The sequence below is a fragment of the Chroicocephalus ridibundus genome, chromosome 3 (genome assembly GCF_963924245.1).
Source record: "Chroicocephalus ridibundus chromosome 3, bChrRid1.1, whole genome shotgun sequence".
NCBI classification, from domain to species: domain Eukaryota; kingdom Metazoa; phylum Chordata; class Aves; order Charadriiformes; family Laridae; genus Chroicocephalus; species Chroicocephalus ridibundus.
Window position 1 is genome coordinate 101,079,541 of NC_086286.1, and position 14,711 is coordinate 101,094,251.

General features: G+C 37.2%; 1 protein-coding gene across 3 annotated transcripts in view; it reads left to right on the forward strand.

The window, feature by feature from the left end:
• KHDRBS2 (KH RNA binding domain containing, signal transduction associated 2) overlaps positions 1 to 12,924 on the forward strand; it is a 636,753-nt gene extending 623,829 nt beyond the window's left edge. For 2 of the 3 annotated variants that reach the window (XR_010070437.1, XR_010070439.1), the window contains one exon: positions 11,958 to 12,922. The gene's annotated coding sequence lies outside the window, so the exon portion shown is untranslated. Of the gene's footprint in view, positions 1 to 8,236; positions 8,406 to 11,957 lie in introns of all 3 variants that reach the window. The other variant, XR_010070438.1, reaches the window with a different exon arrangement.
• The last annotated feature ends 1,787 nt before the right edge of the window (positions 12,925 to 14,711 follow it).

Below are 14,711 nucleotides of genomic sequence, written 5' to 3' on the forward strand. Positions count from 1 at the left end.
TTTGTATAATGAAATAATGTCTCGCTCTATTAGACACCCTTAAAATATCCTGCAAGTGACTCAGCTGAGGAAAGAAAAGTACATTTTTTGCTTTGTGGTGTTGGACTATGATGCAGATGTTAGAGATCAGAGAATATCAGATGAAGGAGTAAACATCCTAAAAGAATACCCTGGTTTCAGCATCACCTCTTCTTTTGAGGTGCTTGAAACAAAGACATGAAAAGTAAAGCAGATTTACAGATACCTTTTTAGTGAACGCATATATAATACATTTCATTGCTGTTTAAAAAAAAGGTAATGTTATCATCATCTGAATTTTTAAGGAAAAGACTGAATACGTAAACAAGGTCATGTAGTGCTGGATGAGAAGAATATACCTGAATTACACAGACCAAAGAGGAATAATGAAGCTGTATTGATGGGGATGGGGGGAGAGAGATCACAAGTCATTAACTATGGCTTTATGCTTCACGTCTCTGTACAGTGCGTTTAATCCTATTAACTGCTTTCCATTCGTCCTGTTATTCCCATGGAATAGGATTCTAAGTCTGCTCCAGGTTAGTCATGAATATTATGCAGTCTGATAACTTCTGTGTCTCTTGTTAGCATATACAGGGCACATCAGAGGTGCCACTGTTTATTCTTAGCATCTGAAGTAATCACCAAATTTCACTACTTCTGTAAAGCAAAGAGATTTTTCTAAAGCCTTCTAGTGAATGAAGATAACAATGGCTTCTATCCAGGTTTTGCAGGTCACGGGATGTTCAAAACAGCACAGCAAATTAAAAGAACCTCTTCTCATTTGCTATCATGGCAATTTTGCACTTGAGTATATGGGGATTTGCTAATATAAAAGCTATTAAGGAAGATACGGAGTGATTTTCTTCTAGCACTGCCTTGAAAAGTAGCAATAAATGCTGCATTTCAAATTACAGCTTTCCTTGAAATGTAACTTCACTTAAAATAAAAAAAAAAGAAAATATCTTGGACACGAGGTTTTTGTTCTCTGGTGACTTCCAATCAGAGGTTATCCACTTTGAGGTAAAAAGATAATTTTCTAATTGCCAGGCCAGTAAACTCAGCAGGAAATCAAGTGGCTACTTTTTGATTTATGCCCCATCACTAATATTGGTGCTTCACCAGGCCAGGTGGTTTTTTTTTTCCCTTGTACATTGACAGCCTTCTAGTCTTCATGCTTTTCCTCAGTTGCCCCTTTCTCTTATTATTATTATGTCTCTTCTGAAATGTACAGATAGGGTTTAGATGCGCCAATGGAATAAGTCGGCAAGCCTGTTGGTAATCACTTCATGTATTTGTATGTTAGTACAGATTTCCCAAAAGAATAAATCAGACCTTAAAATAGATATGTGAGCAGGTAAATGAAGAAAAAAAAAAAAACAAAACAGTTTTTTCTACAATTTTTTTCTGAACTTGAACCCAGTTGTGGAGAAACTGGGAAATGCTGCAGTCTCCATAATGTCTCTGATGGGCATGAGCTCTAGGAATGGCCAACACACCTGAAGCAGAGCAAGATGTTGCAGCAGCAAATTATTGCTGCTAGAAACAGGGCAGAATAGCAGTTCTTTCCTTGGGAGCTCTTGGGATGACAGACTAAGTACGGACAGTGTCCATAGAGAGTCCTAGCCTACTGCATTCAAGCAAAACAAGTGTGTATAGATAGGGTCACTGTGCATGTCCAAATTATCCCCTGAGGGCTGTGATAGCTGTGCTGTGCTGGCAAGGCTAAAAATTCAAACAGTCCCAACAGAATGCATTTGTTTTCTTTCTAGTCCACCCTGAGAAGAGGCAAGTGCAAAGGCAAGGGCACTTGCAAGGGCAAGTCTTTCCATGTATTCTCTGTAAACCATCTTTGAGTTTAACAAATCAGATAGGATACCAATTACATGGAGTGATCCAAGCTTTTGCTTAAAATGATACCCCTTCATTTATCCAAGAAAGTAATACCATAATTCTACTTTTCCTTCTTCCGCTGTTTGAGAAAGTAGAACTTATTTTTCCGTCTCATATGAGAAGTGCAGCCTCTTCTGATCACAGAAAAAGGTGTGTATTTTTACCAGCTTTTTCCTTCTAATTTTGAGTCTACTGAAAGAGATTTCCTCTCCCGTCATGGTCTTCATCAGTTCCCTAACATTTCTTAATCCAGCTACTGCTGTCACCTTTCTTGCTTCCCTTCTGTCTTTCTGATAATGCATGGATAATGCATGAGATGTCGGCTGACTTTGGAATTAAATATCTGTTTTGAACTTCAATATGCAGAAATGTCTAAAATTTGGCACTAGCTTAACACATGCAGTTCCAAAATCCAAGTATTGCACATTGGACCAGCCATTAAAGAAGCAGACTTTTTCAAGGTCTCTTTTAGGAGCTAACCTTTGCAGTGCTACAACAGTGAACCCAGTTTTGTCTTTCAGATGCTCTTCTGAAATTCCTATCTCCCACACAGTGTAGGACTATCAGCTGCAGTTTCCTGTTCTTTCTCTTACCCTACCTCTGCTGATCACTGCTCCTGTGGAGCTGATAAGAGATTTGCACGCAGATGTATTAAAGCAATTTTGGTGAAGGTAGGCTTTTGCAACTTAAAAATGGCAGTCTTCATGGGGAATAGGATGAATAGGTATGAATAGACAGTGGTTTCAATCCTAATCGAAGCTGGAGGTCTGTTCCCTGTACTTTCATCCTCTTGTAAAGAAATATTCAGTACACATCGCCACAGATGCATTTGCGTGCTCTAAGTGTCTCCCCTAACGTACTTCTATACCTGGCATTTTAAGAAATTGAGCATTCTTTGAACATAGATGGTGCAGTAAAGGACTTTTCACAAGATAATTACAAGTTCAAAGACTTCAGTTAGGAAGCAATTCCTGAGTACAAGCAACAGGAATTTTACTTAGTCCCTGATGAATGTGCTAAGAAAGTGAAGGGAATGTTAGAAGGGCGGGAATCTCAGGATTCCTGAAGTGGAAGGTAGAAACAGAAAGCAAGAGAAGATTGAAGATTTTTTTCTCTGAAAAATAAAAATCTATGAATCTCAGATGTTGCCTAGCATGGCGGACTGAAACTCAGGCAAGGGACAAGGGATACAGTGTGGATCTTAACAGTGCTTGCACAGAAACTACCCATAAAGGCCCTAGGAGTAACAGTTGCTGCAAAATCAGGTGACAATGCAGACATAAATGGATGACTTGGAGCAGCTCCTGAAAACTCCTATGCCCAGACCTGAGCAGAAAGGCAGATGTTAACGCAGGATGTTTCCTTGCCAGGGCAAGATATTTTACACAGCTTTAACATCATGCCTACATGAAGTTAAAGCCTTCAGACTGAAGCTAGCTTCTGGCTTGTTTGTTTCTTTTTAAGCAATGGTCAAGTAGGGGCTGGTAATATATGCATAATTTTTCAGAATATTAAAACAGGCAAGAAATTACTAGCATTTATGTAAATAAGAAATAACCCAGGTCATAATCATACTGTCATAAGGGTTAAAAACTAAAAAACATCATCATGAACCACCCCTGTCTCTTAGGAAATGGAGCACGGGTTAAATACTGAGTATTGTGAGTGCGCTGCAGCTTCATGTTCCACTTCAGCCCAGTATTTTTGGCAAAAAGAGCGATTACACTGACAAACACAGAACCGCATCCAGGTGGAGGATATACGCAGAAAGAGATGACTTGTTGGATAGCCTGTGCCCAAACCTGAGCTAGGTGAAAACTTAGGAATGTCAGAGATTTGTAACAGTGGCCCAGTAGTGATGGGTTCCCATGAGGAATAACTGTGCCAACAGAGGGAATTCCTCCCCAGTCTCAGGAATTTGATGGCTTGGTTTTGCCTTAAAGGATAAGGATTTACATTCTGTATTTTTTTGAAATAAAATGCCACATTGCTTTATAATTTTTCTCTATGATAAATGTACAGAAGAGAGTTCAACACTAGGGTTCCTCGAGAAGATGAAAGTGTGTTTGGTGTGTTCATTCTTTTTAGGGGGGGTAAAGAGATGTGCTTTCAGAAGAAAACAGAAATGGCTGTTCCCATTGCCCACAAGCACATAATTATGATATATATTAAAAGAGTTTTAGTTCAATTCTTACGAATTATGTATCTTAGTGACTTGTTCAAGTTCATTTTACATTAAAAAAAAATTGTTTCTCTCTGAACCCTTCTGGTTTTGCTTGTTTCTAAATTAAATGAATAGTAAGATTTTCATCAATAGGAAGCACTGACATATTACCCACTAGAATTTTTCAAGCACACTTTTGGGCTATAAAATAATCTAATATTCTAAGTGCACTTCACATTCAACTATTTGCTGTTACTTGGACATCTGTTATGCATTGAGCAGCTGTTGCTATTGGGATGGGCACAATGACTAATACATATTTTCCATGAATGCAATGAATTTAAAATCAAGGAATATATATTAGTATTCAGGTTTCTGAAGTACATCATTCTGCATTTTGTCAAAATACATGTTGGCATACCAGTGTATTTCTCAGTGGCTTACTTTAACGTCATCTCTGAAATTTCTTAAGTGTCTTTTCAGATCTATCCTATGTATATTTTTATGTACTTCCTATTTTGACATTTCCCTTTCAGCCATATTCATATATTTTAATCAAAGTACATTCGGCATCAATCTTTATATATATATATATATGTATATGAATACCAAGGTGACACTATATTAGTCTAATACAGCTTTCCAGGGATTCCTATTGCTTGTTATCAGAATCTCATCCAGCTTATTATCTTCTCGCAATTGATCTTTGTCCAGAGAGATTTTTAAAGTGTGACAATAATGGCATAGTCAGAGAGCAAGTTTTTTGGTAGCGACTGGTTGTTTAGTTGGTAGTTGAGTGGAAAGCATTTTCACTGCTTACGTACTGTAAGGTTTGTCTATGAAATCAGAAAGAAGTCTGCACAGCACCACAGAACAGAGTCCAAGGATTGTGAGACTTTCGCAGCCTCTTCTAATGCATTTTATAATGACAACACTAGAAAAAGGATCCTGAATTAGGGAGAAAAATGTTATCTTTGTCTACTGTTCTTGTGCTCCAGGTCTCCTTCTCAGCATTTCTACTCTCCCTGTACCCCAGAAATATTTTCTGTAATATTGTAATATTTTTGGCATTCTCATAAATATGTTTTTGAGTAAAACCCAGTTATTTTGTCAATATTTGTGAACTGTAGGCAAGCATTCAGCTGATCCCAGTGTCTGTGCATTCAGCTGTGGAATGAGCTAAGTGTTACAATACAGTGACAAACAATTCACTTAAAGAATGCAATGTATATGCTTCAGAGGTACACATACACCAGTAGAATACTGCAAATGCCTGTCCTATCAACAAAAGAGCAGTTATTTCCATCACCTAGAAACTGGTTGGCACAACTAGTTCTTTGTGAGAATCTGGAAAAGGGACAACAAAACTGATTTTGTCAAGGACGAAAGGAGAGTAAAGGGCAACACAAGAGTAAATAATAATATATTTAGGCATTTACTTTAAAAGATTTGAATGATCCTGATCCAAGCATAGGACACTTAAGAGTGATAAATGTAATAACCCTGAAAAATAAATATGAGAACTCATTTAGGCTTTTTACTAAAACCGCAAAGGGTTGGCTTACCATACGCTATAAAAGATGTCATTAAATCATCAGCCACTATGAAAAATTGCCTGTTGTGGTTTCTGAGATGCTCCTTTCTCTCCCAGTACTCTGTGCAACTATGTACAACTCCAAGAATTGATACCTGTAAGGAAGTTCCAGTGTCAAACTGACAAAGTAAAATTAAAAAAAAAACAAACAGTCATATCTTACTACAGTAATAAGAAATCCTGTTCACCTCAGTGGCTCTAATCACAGGTGTATAGGTTGTAAGATCTGCCTTTCAAATTATACTGTGCTAAATATAAGAGCACAGAAGACAGCTAAATAAATGGGCGACATCGGTGGTGTTCTGTGGAGTGTAGTCTGTGTACCAATAAAAATCTTCATGATTTTTATTAATTCCATTAAAGTAGCACACCAGCTCCAAATATTTATAGAGATCAAGCAGACTCACTTCAGGATGAGCCCTTCACACATACCAGAGGTACCATTTCCTGAAATGTAAACAATTGGCATCTGCTGAGCCATAATCCCTAAATCAGAAACACAAATGTTTGGATTAACAAAAAACAGAAAGCCTCATTCTTTCTTGTTGACCTCCCAATGCATACTTTTTCACTTTCAATGTTACGTGCATGACTGGCATTCTTTATCCAGGACTAGAAATGCAGTGGCTATTTGCCACTGTGACCACAAAGGACAAATTCATGATCAAATTCAAGCCAATCCAAGCCCTCACTGAAGCTTGCTGACTTCAGGAGATTTGAAATCAAGCCTTCGATTCAATGCTACACATATGATGCAGTATGAAACAACTGAGATTTGATATTCTTAAAAATCAGAGAAATAAAAGGATATTTATTTTACCCCTTTGAAAGGGTACATAGATTTGATGAGAAAAGGTTGAGGAAATACAAAGTGTAAGCTTATGTGTACTGTCATTGAAATCTATGTGGTTTTTGTATACATAAGGTATTAGCATTTCACTGCACCAGAGATTAAGTTTTCAATAACTTTTAGGTATTCTAACATAGACCTGGAACTGCTGTCTGTCATATGTGCAGTCTGTATATATGGAATACACAATGCAGATATACAGAATAATCCATTGTGCCAACTAAAGCTGTAACAATGAGCAAACTGCTTAAAGTCTAATGCTGAGAGAGTGAAATTTGAAATTCTTTTCCAGAGTAGTTTATTTTTGGACCGGGTTTTTTCTTTAAGAGGTTAAATACAGAGCTAGTGGAGAGAACTGAGAAGTTGGAGAAAGGTGAAGGGAATACTGTCCCAGTTTCAGGTGTTGGTGCTCAGGACCTGGGATACAAGGGGTGATCTTGGAAGTCCTGCCTGTTCTGCTTTGTGCTGTGGTTTTTAGGCTGTATGGATCCCAGTAGGACAATCCATAATCATAATGAGGTTTCAGGGTTTCCAGTCTTCATATTCCCAAGCCATGATCCAGTCACTACTCCCAGCCTCACGCCAGGGGCTCTAGAAGTTGTTGGAGCTCCTACAGCTCCATAGCAGGAGGACAAGGAACCAAGTGCTCCAGGTCAACCTGCCTGGTGAGAGGGTTTCCTGCACCCCCTGCTTCTAAAAGTAGTGGACTGTTAACTGCAGATTGGAGCTGGCAGTGACCTCACTGAACCAGCAACTCTTTGCAACCAGGAATTGCCTTTGGCAAGACAACAGGGAAATAGTCACATTTCCACTGGATTCTGCCTGGCTTTACACATGTTCGTCACAGGTACTCAGTGTCCACTCAATTTTTTTTTGACTTCACAAATCTATTTGGCTGGGAAGTAACTCTAGGTAAGTTTCAGGGAGGACTGGGATTGTCCACATATAAAAGACTGATGCTTTCAAACTGCTACAAAACAATAAAAACGAAAATCAGTAAAATACCCCTAAGTGCAATTTTAATTGTTTTAATAAGTCCTTTTCATGCTCTATTTCATGATCTATTAAATTTCTGGACACATTAGATTTCATTGTACTCTGTAAGAAGAAAGTACATTTTTAAAATTTGTTGTTAGGTTACATATTAAATTTTAGGTCTCTGCATTAGAATCTCGATGTGACTTCAAAATTATCAAATTAATTACTTTTTTCCTATGCAAATATGCAGCTTTTTCTTTCATTCCTACCCTGGCATAAGAAATCCAAAATTCTGGGCGGTATAAAAAATGTGCCCTCAGTCAATATTCACCTATTTCCCTTTTCAAAATAGAGTGTAATTTTACCAGACATCACTTTAACCCCAGGGTAAAGGAAAGTAGCTCTTGCCATGTTAAATAATAAGCTGTGTAAATTTCAGCTGTTGGGGATCTATTCTGTGCCTCCAACAGGAGAAAAAGCGATTTCCAGTGGTTATGACTTTTAATGTTCATAATTTGAAATAAGCCATATACTGATATTCAGGGGAAATCTAGTTTTTCTGCACCCTTATGGTTACCAAAAAGGTCTTAGAAAACAATATAAAATCATATTATATTATGGCTGCTGCCTTGACACTAGAATTGACATAGTACAGTGCGTTTGTATTTATAGTTTATACAACAGTACATTTGATCCTTGATTTTATTATTCAATTGCCATACAATTCATGTCTTTCCAGATATTTTTGCACTGAGTTACTTATTCACCTGGAGTAAGGCCAGAAAAATAAGACCTGAACCTCTTTAATCGTATCCATGAAACAAATCTAAGAGCTGAGAACACTGCTCCGGCTGTGGGTGTCTGTGTGTGCCATCCACTGGACTGTGATAGGCAAGCAGGACACAAAAGTGGGTGAAAAAAATAACCTTTGAGTTCTGATATGAGAGATTCTCTGTGCCAGTAACACTACTGCCAAAGAGCATCCCAAACTTTGGGTTAGTCTCTGTTGTAGAATGATATTTGTACTTGCACAGAAAGGCTTGTCTTTTTTCAAAATGGGTTAGTGATTATGGACTGCTTCATTACTTACAAAAAATAAAGAACATTGGCATGAAATAAAAGTAAAAATTTGCATGAAATAAAAGTAAATACAAGGATCTAATGGTTTGACAAGCAAGCATAAAGTGGTATTTGGAGAACTGAGTCTGAAGAAACTTGTTTGACATCTAACTTCAACCAAAAATGTATTATGGAAAAATCTTTCTGTTACCAGGAAATCTATCCAGCTACCAGGGAAGCTGATTCCTATAGGACAGATATATAGCTCCTGTCTTAAGAGAAGAGGCCGAGCTACTTAATTCTTTGAGAAAATTGTGTGACTTTCCTAAAAAAAAAAAAGAAAAAAAAATTAAAAAGAATAAAAGAAAAGAAAGCAGAAGGGGAAAAAAAAAAAAAAAAAAGAAGACAAACCTTAACATTACAATCCATTGATAAAATTAAATTAGTTTTCTTTGTTTTGCCTTACTGGTTAAATATTTGGGAGCACACAAAAACGTTTCATAAACACAATGAGTTCTCTTGTTATGTAAAATCCCTGTCCTTTCATCAAGGGCCTGGCAAGAAAACTGAGTTTTCTACCTAAATTGTATTTTTCTGACTAAAAGCCAGAATGCCCTGAAAAATTAAGCTGTCACTAGTTAATGCTGTCAAAATACCGTATCTCAACTATTCATGCTTCTTTAATTACACTTCACTCTTTCTTCCCCCTTTTTTTGAATGGTATTTGTGTATTTGTTATTCTCCATGTTCTTTTGTCACAGTCCCTTGAAAACAAAATATAAAATCAATGATGCTAAAGTTTATGTAGGCTTAATATTAGGCAAAAATGAAAGTCCCTAATCCCACTGTCAGTAGGATGCATTTGTGGAGTTCTCCATGTAGCACATTAAAGAAGGGCAATATCATTCTGAGAAGAGGAAGAGCCATATGGCTCCATTTTATGTGTGGGTGGTTTTATAATACCTCAGAACAAAATATTCATGGTCCTTAAACAGATTCAGATTACTCATGTAGATGGGCAAAGTAGCCATGCACAGCGCGATGGAGTTACAGTCCTTTCCATGTGGTGCCCTGTTAGGAAATCATGCCCAGGCTTGCAGTTGATCAAGAAAGAGGAGAACTGTTTCCTCCAAAGAATCTATAGATTCAGCAGGAGGTTCTCATGGTTTGTGTGGTCATTTGAGGTCAGACTACAGTAATTAGTTCATACCTGTAGTCTTTAGTGCCTCTGAGAAGAAAGCTTTTGCGAGCACCCGCAGGAAAAGCAGGACGGCCTATGGTGGTACCCCATTCTGCTATTTCAAATATGTAGACACTAGGAAAGATTCTAAGTTCACATTTTGGTCACCAGATGTGTGTGTGCATGTGCTTGGCTACCCACACGTGCACCCATTTGAATACTAGATCTCCGAAAGGATCTTGAATTGCTTGCGTTGGCTTTTCTCCTTCCTTTTGATACGGAGCTGTCTGTATGAATTGAAAGTGAGAAAAATAGTTAACAAAGTATCTAGTTTCATTGTAAACCCTTCCTGATTGATGACTTGCTTTCTCCTGGGACCCAGCATTATAGCACAAACCAATTGGTATAACTTGCAGCTAAAACTACTTCTTGGAGTTCTGCTGCTTTTCTAGGGAAATGTGTTTTTCATTAATACTGATGTTCAGACTCAGGAAAAAAACATATCTGAGGAAGAGTGTGTTATACACAGAACCTTAAGCTATTGCTCTTCTTGATGATACTAATCTGTTTTCCTACAGAGAATCATGTGAATTGTTACCTGTCATTGCATCTCCATGTTCATCTCTTAATACTTGTGGGTGCGATACAAACCACTTAACAGAAATTCACCGCCCAGACTAGGAGGTTTCCTCTGTTACACCAATATATTTTTCCTGTTGTATCTTTTGGTTTGATAAGTGCTAATACAAAGATTCTTACCTAGTGCTTTTAAAATGCTTACTGATCTACAGAGACAGGAAAAGTAACCAACGGTTAACAAATGGCTCTGATAGATAGCGCGGTCCCTCAGGAGGCATTCATAACAGCGACACCAACGCTGAGTTGTTCTCTCTCAGGAGCACCATTAACAGTCATTTTATCGCCGATTGCCTATGTAATTCTGTAACATCAGTCCCAATGCTGGGCAGTTTTCCCGGTCAGAGGTTAAATATAGGCAAAACCACTATTGAAAAGAAGGTGGAAACCAGCCTAAAGTGTTAAACTTCCCGTTTACAGTTCCACTAATACAAGCGTTAGCAGAGAGCAGAACCAAACTGTCAACAGAAGTGAGCGGTGTACTGACTTTTTTTTAATTGTATACAAAGGGACAGCTTGTGTCTTATTTTTCATTTTGATTAATAGTTTATTTTCATTTTAGTCTGTTTTAATCCCAAATTAGCCAGAAAAATAATAATTTGGAGAAGGACACAGTGTCACTATATATAATAAGTTGGATATGAACTATGGGTGGGGTGTTATTTGAAGACAAATGTAATTCTTGTAAGACTAAATAGGTAAATACTATTCAGAAACCGGCACAGAATTATTTATTCGCAACAACATTTGGGAAACTTTTACTGGAACGCCATGTGCCACTATGGTTTGTTGAAAAGGGTGTTGAAAATCAAAAAAAAAAAAAAGTAGAGAAAAGAGTTCTGACATGAACAAAATTTAGAGAAAATACACCAACAGCAAGACACAAAAAATTTCTATTAATGCAGTCAAGACTGAGAAGTAGCTTGACTACAGCCTTCAGATACCTACAGGCAAAAAGGATTTCTGACAATTAAGAGCTCTCTAATTTAAGAGGATAGAGTGTATAATTAGCTGGAGCCAAGAATTACATTCTGTCCCCCTTCCACCAAATTAACAATGGGAGCTTTTAACCATTGGAGCAATCCGTCCTTCTGAAAGAGAGAAATTTTTGGGACCATACAGGAGGTTAGACTAGACAATAATGAACAATTTCTTCTGCCCTTAATACTCATTTCTGAATTTAAGAATCTGTAAATCAGCCAAGATAAATAAGGTTAACAGAATCTGGCCCTCATTCATATATATTTTATCATTTAATTACATTTTCATTTGAGGATTATAATTCAGTTCTCTTACAATTTCATCTCGGAAACTTTTCTGCAGATCCCAGAAATGGAGTCTTTCTTATTCTAATTAAACTTTGAACCAAATAGAAGCTCTTCAGCTTGAGACTCTGAATTGTCATGAGGAAAATTTAAATAAACATCATTTTAGCTTCTTTGTTACGAGTGAGCACGGCAGTGATACAGCACAAAAAGTGTTGGTGTCAGTTGCAGTCCTTGAGCTAGACAAATGTGTGGTTCTGTTTTGATCATGCTTGATATGCTATGTCTTGACTAGGTCTTATTCCATTTTGTTTCTACAGGTTAGTGAGACTTTAATCAAGAAAAAAAAATCTAATGAACAGCAATTTGAAACACAGCATTTGGAAAGGTCAAAATGGTACATTACATCCTTATTATCCAAAAGAACAGATGAGTTTAATATCCTGGCAGCATTTTCCTGTGAAGAAGATATTAAACAAGAACTGAAAATGGCACAAGGTTCCCTCTTCCTTTCTTATGACAAAGATTGTAACAAGGTGATGAAACTACACAGAATAAATCTTTCTGCTTTAATGTTCAGGCTGTGGATCCTGCCTAGATTTCAAAAGCCTAAGCTAACCAAAGACCCAACACACAGCTATTTGTTTCAGGTCCTTTACAACACATTTTCCTGCTTATATGACTCAGTTTCCATTAATATTTTCTAGCCTTAGAGATGTTAACAGAAGGTACACAGTGCGGTGGGTTTTGGCAAATGCTAACTGTGTTGAACTGCAACAAATAATGCACTGCATCAGTACTGCTTAAAGTTTAGATTTTTCAGCTTCTGTTTGAATAGACCTAAGAATAGAGATAATGTATTCCAACAGACAACGCATTGCATGTGTCCTGCTTTGGAGAGTCCCTGAAGGTATGGAACTGTTTGAAGGCAAAGGAATTTGTAGTACATCCCATAGGTTGTTAACAATTTGATTACTACAAGGAACTGTCGCAATTTGCTTCCGTAAGTCGTTGACTGCATGAAGACTCTTCCTTTTACTTTATAGGTCTAAGGGGAGAAGAAAACCTTCTGGAACTTGATGTTGTATTTTAACCTAAAATACACCATCAGGGTCCTCATGTTTAAATCTTATTATGGCAACTGAACAAACGCTATGCTTAAAAATCAAAAAATGAGTATATGGTGTGCACTTTTATTAGTTACTTGTATTCATTCCACATGAGATATGAGAAGTCTGGTATTATGTAAGAATGTAACAAGTTATATATTAAAGACATTCATAATTATTAAAGAGAACACTTTATATTATTCACAAAGATATCTGTCTTGAAGTATTGCTGGCTGAAGTAGACATACACAGAATTGCACAAGCTCAAAAGTAGGAATCATTTCGAACCTTTTTTTTTCCACACCATTTAGGGAACAGATTTGAAAAAAAAAATTCTCCGTGGTACATTACATGCAACATCTTGCTGAGAAAAGCCATTCTGCTTTGGTCAAGAGAGATAAAATGAACACATCCAAAATATGTTTTCTATGTCTCAAGTGAATATATATATGTGTGTGTGTGTGTGTGTGTGTATACACACTTGCTTTTTCTTCTCCTTAGGTGATTTTATTTTCCACTGGAGATTGTAAATGTATTTTTCATCCTTTGTTTTGCAACTATAAAGTAGGATAGCTTTTTCAATGCATTGGAAATGTGCAACCTATTTTGAAACTTCAAAGGTTTTGCAAAAAACTACAGAAAAAAATCCCTAATGGGTGTTCATTTCATAAATGCCTACAGAAATTAATGTTTTCCACGTGTCCAGAAAAAATCCACTAGATACAAGTTTCTATCAAGTTCCTTGTGATTTAGCTAATAGTCCTTGAAACTGAAATAGCTACAAATAGCTCTTTTCTGCTTCCCAACCAGATATATCAGCCTGCAAGTATGCAGTCTACAGAAAGTAATAAACAAAACTATTTTTTCAGTTTCTGATTATTATTCACAGTAGAAATCCATGATTTTTTAATAATTTGAATTACTAAGAACACTGACCATAGGTACTCTTGCTATGAAAAAATAAAACATATGCTGTTGTATCCATTGTTTAAAGGATCCTGTTTAGGGAACGACTGAGTAGAGAATTCAGCGTATTGAGGGGAGACTCAATGTGTAGTCACACAAACAACTGCAGGATTTCTCAGAGAATGAGTCCAATATATCAGAGGAAGACAGTTACACTCTTTTCAGTTTGCTCATGATTATGCAAAATGCTGTTACTGCGTCACACACTATTTAACATGGGGAACACCTTGAACACATTATGCAGCCTAATTTAGTTATTTCATGAAATTGATTTTTTTCCACTAGGTGATCACAGTCATTCTTTTTTGAAAAATTCCCAAAGTAATCAAGTACATCTCATGAACCGATACACCAGTTTGAAGTTAAATGTTAAGAGGGACCTACTTTCGTCACTTACGGTCAACAAATCATGTGGTGGTTGGGCACTTCCATGAAGTCTTTCTTTAATGAGGAAGATAAAGAGTGAAAGTTGAATGTAAAATGTTGGACCTGTGAACCCACGAGAGTCACATCTCAAAGCAAAGGATCCTGTAATCCTCTGTGAAGTATATTTATTAAATTAACAGCAGGTGAAAAAAGGACGTGGCTGTTGGGAAAGGTGTCATGCTGAAGCAAAATCACAAGAGAGAGACATGAAAACACAACCGACCATGTGCAGTACACGCATTTCCACACACACGATTTTGCACCAGGAGGTGCTGGTTCATTGTAATCCCAGTAAGAAGGGCACTCAGGCTCTGTGAAGTATTGCTTAAAATACCATTTATTGCAGCTGACACCATAAAGCAAAGAGGTCAGTACAGATAGTCTTATGTCCCTTCAGATGCTGGGAACCCCGGGTTATGCACCATCGAATGGGCCTCCAAGCAGGGCACAGCATCCTCTGCAGGTCCTGTCCATGAAAAGGTTACCCAATATTTCAGTCTTCTGAGCTCTTGTCAGGTTTTCCTAAAAGATAATAACTCCATTTATCATTTTCACTGTCAAGCAAAAAAAAAA